The following is a 9,685-nucleotide window of genomic DNA, read 5'->3' on the forward strand; positions in this document are numbered from 1 at the left end:
GATTGGTTCAGGAGACAGGTTAAACCAGATCAATTGTCATTGTGCGAATTTTATTGGAATGACGACAGATGTGCAGTCAGTGTGAACTTATCCAAGGTCTCTGTGACGGCAAGGAGAACCTATCTTTTTGACGTGGAAGGCTCTTTTTCTCACGTGTCATTGGCGAAGGTGTCCGGCAACAGGTGGCAGGATTTGGGACCATGGGTACTAAAGGCACAAAAAACAAAAAGATTGGGTCTTGAGGGACGATGTGGGTATCTGGTTCAGTGAAGATATGCGGACATAGAGGAAGAAACTAAATTGGCTAACTCAGGCAGATAGGGCAGTCCAGGTAACCCCGGCTAGCCTTGGAGAGCCTAGGAAGGTCGCCTTATACTATATTGGCATTTTCCTAAAGTAGAAGTCTCAGACCCAAGATTGAGAGAAAGGTCCCTACTGAGCTGTGGGCAAAAGGCAAACATGACGTGGGGCTCATATGAGGCTGTGAACCCACACAAATAACCCCCAAGTCTGAGTATCGGCCTTGCAGAGCACAACACCCGTTAAAACCTGAGGCTATCGAAGGAATTACTCCAGTCTTTGAATCCCTCCTAAAGGCTGGAGTGATAATCCCCTGTGAAAACTCACTGGCGAGAACCCCCATTTTTCCGGTCAAAAACGCAAATATTCCGGGTGAACCAGAGGAATGGAGGTTTGTTCAAGACCTGCAGGCAGTCAATAACGCTGTTGTTCCACACGCCCCAAATGTTCCCAACCCCTATACTATGTTGGCTCACATTCCACCGGACAGTAAATGGTTCTCTGTTGTGGATTTAGCAAAAGCCTTCTTTAGTGTAACCGGTAAACCCAGATAGTCAATCTGGTTCACTTTTTCATTCAAAGGAAAATCGTATACCTTCACATGACTTTGTCAAGGTTACTGTGAGTCCCCCCACCATATATAATGAGGCTCCACGCAGGAGTCTGGAGACTCTTGTTTTAACCCCAGGGTCAGCGCTTCTGCTGTATGTAGATGATTGCTTAATAGCAGCACCAACAGAGGAACAATGTGAGAAAGATACCCTTGTGTTGCTCTGCCATCCAGCAAGGGAAGGGCACAAAGCTAGTCTCGCAAAGCTACAATTTGTGCAACAACTGGTGAAGTTCTTAGGTCACTTAATATCTGAACAAGGGAAGGCCATTGGCCAAGACAGAGTTCAAGCAATCCAGCAAATATCAAAGCCTCACACGAAGAAACAATTGCTGTCCTTTTTGGGGCATGTGCTCCGACTGTAGAATGTTTATCCACATTACACAACCCTTGAGGCATCCCTAAGTGACATAGCCCATGGCAAAGGGTTGCTGAGCCAGAATCCGTTGCAGTGGACCCCAGAGGCCAAGAGTGCCTTTGCTGAATTGAAAAAGGCCCTCCAAGCTACACAGACACCGGGGATTCCGAATCCAAACAAGCCTTTTGTACAAACGGTAGATGTGAAGCGTGGCTGCATGACATCTCTGCTGTTGCAGGACATGGGGCAAAATTGAGGCCGGTAGCTTATTTTTCGGCAAAACTAAACCCCATCGTGGAGGATTGCCTAAATGCCTGCGAGCTGTGGTTGCAGCTGAAAAGGGTGTTGTAGCATCCAGGGACATAGTCGGCTATAGTGTATTAACCCTACTGGCCCCACATGCAGTATCCTTACTGCTACCCACGAGGTAGTCAAAGCGGGATCACTCCCTTCTCATCTGTCAGCGCAAGTAGCAGAGCTGATCACCAAATTACATGCCTCAGTCAAGGCAAAGGGAAGGACAGTGAATATTTACACAGACAGCAGATATGCATTTGGGGTTGTACATAATTTTGGAACCCTATGGAAACACAGGGGCTTCTTGACCTCCTCTGGAAAGCCCATCACACACCCTGGCCTGATATCTGACCCCCTGGAAGCGGTCCTATTGCCCAAATTACTCGCTGTGTGTAAGTGTGAAGCCCACACAAAAAATAACGATTCAATTTCTCAAGGCAATGCGAAGGCAGACTCAGCGGCAAGGACGGCAGCCCAGCAGCCGCCAAGTGATCAGTTTGACGTGTGTAGACAAAAATTTGTTTCTCAACAGCAGACATATGGGAGTTACAGTCACAGGCCACACCGGAGGAGAAGCGTGAGTGGATAAGGGCAGGATGCAGCATGAAGGAAGGGGTGTGGTGTGGCCCCAATGGTAAACCCTGTCTACCGCGATCATTATTCCCATTCTATGCCATTCTACGGTAATGACCATGTGTCAAAAAGGGGGGGTAGGGGCGGAGATGTACAACAGGATTGCGGCACACTGGTACACTAAGGGATTTACTCACTACTCCTAGAAATATTGTGAATGATGTGTTATCTGTGCCACTATTAGTGTGGGGAGGGGAATACAGATGAGTCAGGCAGCACACCCCCAACCCAAAGACCCTTGGAACTTTTACGGTTGGATTTTATTGAACTAACACACAACTGAGGGAAAAGGTATTGCCTGGTAATAGTTGGTATGTTTTCCAAATGGGTGGAAGCATTCCCCACGTCTAAACAGGATGCCAGTGCCGTAGCCAAGGCTTTGCTAACTGAAATAATTCCAAAATGGGGCACCCCTGAAAGGCTTAGTAGCGACAATGGGACACCATTTGTCAATAATGCCTTACAGCAGATCAGTGATTACTTGTGAATAAACATGAGACAATACTGTGCCTACCACCCAGCGAGCAGTGGGGCACTGGAACGAGAGAATGCTACCCTAAAAAATAAATTGAAAAAATGCTGTGAGGAGCTCGGGGTGACATGGACAAAGGCACTTCCAATTGTGCTAGGCTATAGGAGATCTAGGAGGAGAGGAAGACCCAATCTTAGCCCGTTTAGATTTTGTTTGGTAGACCACCCAACACAGGAATTGGCCCAAGACCTAAAGCAAGACAAATAACAGACACAGTGAGGATGAGATGTTGTGTTACTGTATAAAACTCTAGACTTTTGTCTCAAATACAGAATCAAGTGAGAGCAGTACTACCCCAACCAGCAGAAGGGAAGCTGCACGATCTAGAACCTGGAGACTGGATAGTGATGAAAGACTTCAGGAGGAAAAGCTGGAAACCAGAGAGGTGGCTGGGGCCATTTCAAGTGCTCCTTACAACACAGACAGCTGTTCAGATCACTGAAAAAACCACGTGGATACATGCCAGCCATTGCAAATGTGTAGCTGGACCTGAGGAGACATCAGACAGCACCGGAACCAAATAAGTGCAAGCTGTGAAACTCCGATAACCAGATTGGACTTATATACATGGGGATTGTAAGGTTGCTGGATGCCTCATATAAATTTGGGGCTGCCCCAGCTCACACTGTCAGTAAGCGCCCTGGCAGGACTATTCCCAAGGGCACGGGTGTCTGAGATACAGCCGCAGACAGTAATCATAACCGAGGGTGCTAAGGGGACTTTTAAATGCGACCCATGGCTGTTTAGTAACCAGGACGACTATAAATGGGATGATAAGTATTTATGCAGGAATCCTTGTGTCCCAGTGACTGGCACTTAATAGTGGCCACCACGGCTACAGGGACACCTGACACGGGAAATAGGTATTCTATTATCAAGGAAGGAGGCCCCAAGACACGGGTAATAATACCAAGACTCAGAAGAATGATGAGGGTGTCTGGTGGTGTGGAATAGATAGACCCTTCTCCAACATTTATGGAAAGGTGAATATAGTGGTACAGCTTCCCCCCCCCCCCCCCAACTCGGCAGAAGGTCCGACAGAAGATAGTAGCACCAGGGCACGGCAACTAAACAAACCAAATCATGGACATAACCCCAAGCAGGGCAAAGGGCATTAATGTCACACCAGAACCTAGAGGGAGTCAGCCGGGGCTCAGGAGCGAGTCTAACTCGGTAGTGGAATTGGCCCTGCATGAGATATATGGTGTAAATGCGACACCAGTAGGTTGAGAGGTGCGAAGGGCCATCGCGAGATGTGAAGGAAACAGAGCTCGTGCCTTGGCCCAAATACAACACCGGAGATTAGAGGTTGGCTACCCTTGTTGGATATATTGCACACAGCCCAATGGTGGGCTGCCAAACCAATCACAGAACCCGGCAAGAAATGCTAGCTGCCTGCTTCTGCGGGCAGCGACTACCCTGACACTGATAGGGGGAGCAATAAGGGCAAAACTCGCGCCAGCAACCCGAACGCAAGGCTAACTGCAGTCCCAAGGCTCCCGACCACAGCCTTCCATATAGTGGAAGGCAGGGGAGAAATGTGTATTTGCACAAATCAGGGGAGATTCCATTTGGGGATCTCCCAATGTATGACGACATTGTACTTGAACAACGATTCTTGCTCAGCAACTTACGCAAATGGTACGATCATCATTAATTGTTCCTTTAATCAGTAATCAGACCATGATGGCGGGTATAATATGGGCCTGTGGAGAGAGAGAGTACCACCACCTCCCTCCAGGATGGAAAGGGTGCTGTTACCCCATGGTACAGTGTTCGTCCCAAAAGCTAGTAATGGGCAAACCCGAAGGGACATGCCACTGCATTGGAAGGGGAACACACTCGCAGACCCCTGGACTACGCCAGGACCAAACGTTGGGTGGTCCATTCTGTTGGGAGCTGGGACAACATTGGCAATAAACAAGATTAATGGCCTGGCATATAGTATATTACTGTTAGCAAATGAGACGGAGCAAGGTCTAGCACTCACCATTCCTGAATTTACAGCAGTAAGGGAAGCAGCGATACAAAATCGATTAGTACTAATCATACTGATGGCAGAGAGGGGGGCGTCTGCAAATTGTTATGTACCTCCTGCTGTTTTAATATTCCCGATGAGTCCCAGAATATCACTAGTGTGATAAATCATATGAAGGCGGCAGTAAGACCGCCTCCCCCAGCATATGATTCTTGGTTCCAACGGCTTATCGCCCTTTGGGGAGCTTGGGGTTATTGGATCCTACACGCTCTACTAGTTGTAAGGCTGGTCATACTGATAGTGCTTTGTATAAGGACCCTGCTTGTGTACCTGCCTATGGCGTTTGCTTAGGAGTGCAGCGGGATACCAAGTGGTAAAACGACCAGAGGTTCCACCGCAGGAAGACCTGATTGCGTGGATCCCACCAGACAGTAACGTTGAAGTGTGTGATCTGTGAAAATGGGCGATGTACAGGGCAGCAGGTCAGGCAGCATCCAAGGAGCAGGAGAATCGACGTTTCGGCATGAGCCCTTCTCCAGCATCGGCAGTCCTCACTTTCTCCTATGTACAGGGCACACCAGAGCAAGTGACGATAACACCAGAAAGCTGTGTTACAGGTAGATGATGTTGGAGGAAAGGCTTGGTGCTCCCTAAGCAGTCTGATATATAGCTATCTGGCTCGATATATTTTCATGTCATTGTTGTCATGAAATGGAAAATTAACATCCATTGTGAAATCTATAAAGGCATAGGGGAACAGAGAAGTAAGGGTCTGACTGGAACTAAGGGTATTGCAAACAAACAAAAATGTAAAGGCAAACCGACCTAACAGCAGACTTACAAGGCCAGTTAAACTACCATATCAGCAGCCAAGAAATGAGAAAATCAACTCCATATATGGAAAGGAACTTGAATGTTCCAGGCTTCTAGCCATGCAGGAGCTGATAAGGAAAAGCGAATTATAGTATAAAGGGGGTATGTGAAAGCTATCAGTGCCCCTTACATGAGGCGTCTTGCCAATGTATTGGGTCCTTTTGCAAAGGTCTGAAATAAACACTTGAATCAAGTTGATTTAATTCCCATGACAGTTGTTACTATGTCATCATGCTCATGTCTGACTATAAACAATGTATATAAGCTCTATACAAACTCTGGTAAAGTCGGCGGATTATTTTGGTGGTCTCTGAGTACTCATCCTTCTGGGCTGATCAGAGTCTACCGACCCGGCCATACCAAAGAATAAACAATTGCTTGTGTGATTAACAAAGCGTCATTTCCAGGTGCATTTATTGACCAATCCCAGAAACCCGAAGACCCAGACAGCAGTCCAGATCATCAGAACAACCAGACAGGAAATGGTTAATGTCCCCAGGATGTGGGGAGCAAAATGAGACATCAAGGCATTAACACCAACACCAGAGAGAAACTGAACAAACAGACATGGCAAACGTTAGAGAGTTACAGCAGAGAACAGTCCCTTCCGTCCAACTCATCTATGCCGACCAGATATCCTAAATCTATCTCGTCCCATTTGCCAGCGTTTGGCCCTTGTCCCTCTCATCCCTTCCCATTCATATACCCATCCAGATACCTTTTAAATGCTGTAATTGTACCAGCTGCCACTTCCTCTGGCAGCTCATTCCTTACACGCACTACCCTCTGAATATAGGAGTTGCCCCTTAGGTTCCTTTTAAATTTCACCCTCACCCTGAAGCTATGATCCATCCAGGGAAAAGACCTTGTCTATTTACCCTATCCATGCCCCTCCTGATTTTATAAAAGTTTGTAGGGTCACCCTCAGCCTCTGGCGCTCGAGAGAAAACAGCCCCAGCCTGTTCAGCTCAAATCCTGACAACATCTTTGTCAATCTTTTCAGAACCCTTTCAAGTTTCACAACATCCTTCCTCTAGCAGAGAGGCCAGAACTGCACACAACATTCCAAAAGTGGCCTAACCAATGTCTGGTGCAGCTACAACATAAATTCAACTCCTATAATCAGAGGATTGGGAAAGTTTTCAAAACCCACAAAAGAAAACTGGGAAAGAACGGAGGGGCAAACCAAATTTTTGCGGGTCAGCTTGGCCATCAGGGCGGGGGATGGGAATGAGGGAAGGAAGCTGAATGTGCTGGAGCCAAGGCGCAGGAAGAAGAGGATACAAAACCGGCGTGAAGCTGCAATGAGGAATATTGCATGTGCTGTAATTGTACCTGTTGCAGTTAGTTGTGGGAATCGGGTGCATTTTAAAAATAAAAACAGAAAAGCCATCTGCCCTCCGCTTTCCCAACGTCGATCCTGAGTTTGCGGAGGCTGCTCCCTCCCTGGATGAACTCCAATTGCGACAAGTGACCAATTTCCCCTCCTGCCATCTCTGTCTCCCTCCCAGGATGAAGAGCTGCCCAGAGGGAGGGGGATTCATTATGAAACTGACAGGGCGACTTCCGCGTTGTGACGTCAATAATGGAACGAGGGGCGGGGCGAAAAGCGGAGCAAAATGACGGTGAAGGCGGCGGGACGAGACCGAGAGCGACCCACGCACTGCGCATGCGGTGCCCGGCAGCACAAAGGGGAGGGGAACACCCCAAAGACATAGGAGCCGAAGTAAGGCCATTCGGCCCATCGAGTCCACTCCGCCATTTAATCATGGCTAATGGGCATTTCAACTCCACTTACCCGCATTCTCCCCGTAGCCCTTAATTCCTTGTGACATCAAGAATTTATCAATTTCTGTCTTGAAGACATATAGCGTCCCAGCCTCCACTGCACTCTGCGGCAATGAATTCCACAGGCCCACCACACTCTGGCTGAAGAAATGTCTCCGCATTTCTGTTCTGAATATACCCCCTCTAATTCTAAGGGTGTGTCCACGGATCCTAGTCTCCTCGCCTAACGGGAACAATTTCTTAGCGTCCACCCTTTCCAAGCCATGTATTATCTTGTAAGTTTCTATTAGATCTCCCCTTAATCTTCTAAACTTCAATGAATACAATCCCAGGATCCTCAGCCGTTCCTCATATGTTAGACCTGCCATTCCAGGGATCATCCGTGTGAATCTCGGCTGGACACGCTCCAGTGCCAGTATGTCCTTCCTGAGGTGTGGGGACCAAAACTGGACACAGTACTCCAAATGGGGCCTAACCAGAGCTTTATAAAGGCTCAGTAGCACATCGCTGCTTTTATATTGCAACCCTCTTGAGATAAAGAAACTTCAAAGAATCCTCACAGTGTGGGAAGCAGGCCACTCTGTCCAACGTGTCCACACCGACCCTCCCAAGGGTAACGCATCCACATCCATTCCCCTACCCCCACTGCTCTACATTTAACCCTGAGTAACGCACCTTAGCTGCATATCGCTGGACATTATGCATGATTTAGCATGGCCAACTCACCCTAACCTGCACTCCCTGGGCACAATGGGTAATTTAGCATGGCCAATCCACTTTAATCTGGACAAGGTTTAAATCTGAACTCCAGGTTGTAGTCCAACAGGCTTCTTTGGAAGCAGTAACGTTTGGAGTGCTGCTTCTTCATCAGGTGGTTGTGGAGAATAAGATCATAAAACACAGAATTTATAGCAAAACATTAAGGCATCCTGCCACTGAAATGGTATATTGAACAAACCTGGATTTCACCTTTTTAGAATGGGTTGCAGGTATTATTCCAATGTAAACCCCAGAATTTCTTGTTGTCACCTTCTCGAGATAACAAGGTTTTATAGCAAAAGGTGACATCTCAGCTCAGACAATGCATTAAAGGCGTGAGGTCAGAATCTGCCTGTATCCCAATCTTGAGTCAGACTAGTTCTATTTCCAAAGTGGAATTTCCAAACTATTATATGTATTGGACTGCCTGCAGATTGTGCATTTTTTAAACAAAATGGAATGTATCTGCAAATATACCTCCCCACACACGCACAGGTTTGTTGGGTGAATTTGTACTTGCAGAATTACATCTTTACTCAAAACTGCATGAATCCATGTAAGATTCTGTAAATCAGTTTAACCATTGTGGCACAGACAGTCTCACACAGGGGAGCTCACACCTTCAATACATTATCTGGGCTGACACGACACCAATTGCTAAAGTTCACATGAGAATTTAACTTTTAAAAAACATTGTGATTTACATATGAAAGAACTGAAACCAACATGGTCATTCTAACAGATGAGAGACTTAACAAATCCAGGTCTTATTCAATATATAATTTCAGTTACATCACACTGTAAACTGTTGCTATAAACTCTGTGTCTTACAATCTTATACTCCATAAACACCTGATGAAGGAGCTGAACTCCGAAAGCTAGTGCTTCCAATTAAACCTGTTGGACTATAACCTGGTGTGTGTGATTTTTAACTCTGCAAATATAATTCTGCAAATACACATTTATTCCCATGGACTTATGTGTGCGCGTAAGTGCATGAGAGAGAGAAAAGTCTACATCAGTGTTGGATGCCTTTATGTGTATTTGATAACAGACGCTTTATTTCTATTGATGTAAATATTGTAGTAAATCTTAGCTGGGTACTAATAGTCAGATGTAAGTGAGAGAGAATTCTTCAAGTAGAGCATGATAAGAATCCTGGGAGACCCCTATTTCTTGTTTACTTCCTAATGAACAAACATTACGCTCGATCGTCTATTTATTTCTAACTTTGTTGCATTTTCATAGTTTTATTCCTTGCGATGATGTGGGAGAATTGAGAGATTTGGGTCAGCTATTTTGTCACATATTAAAGCCTGGAAACCATTTTGAATCTCATTTTAGTGCTTGCTTGCTAAAGCTTATGTTTCCCAGGCTCAGCGGAGACGGTTGGCCTTGCAGCTGTACTGCTCCCTGATAAACAAATTCGTTCTTTGCATGGGGTTTTATTTCCATCCCCCACAGTTGGCGAGTCAGCCAGGAGATACCCTGGTCCTGCCAGGTCACTGGCTGATACCCTTTGAGAGATGAAATATAGAGGGTGGTTGCTGCTTTGTT

This window comes from Chiloscyllium plagiosum, unplaced genomic scaffold (assembly GCF_037043375.1).
Source record: "Chiloscyllium plagiosum isolate Xiang-an unplaced genomic scaffold, Cpla_swu_hap1 HiC_scaffold_27, whole genome shotgun sequence".
NCBI lineage: Eukaryota > Metazoa > Chordata > Chondrichthyes > Orectolobiformes > Hemiscylliidae > Chiloscyllium > Chiloscyllium plagiosum.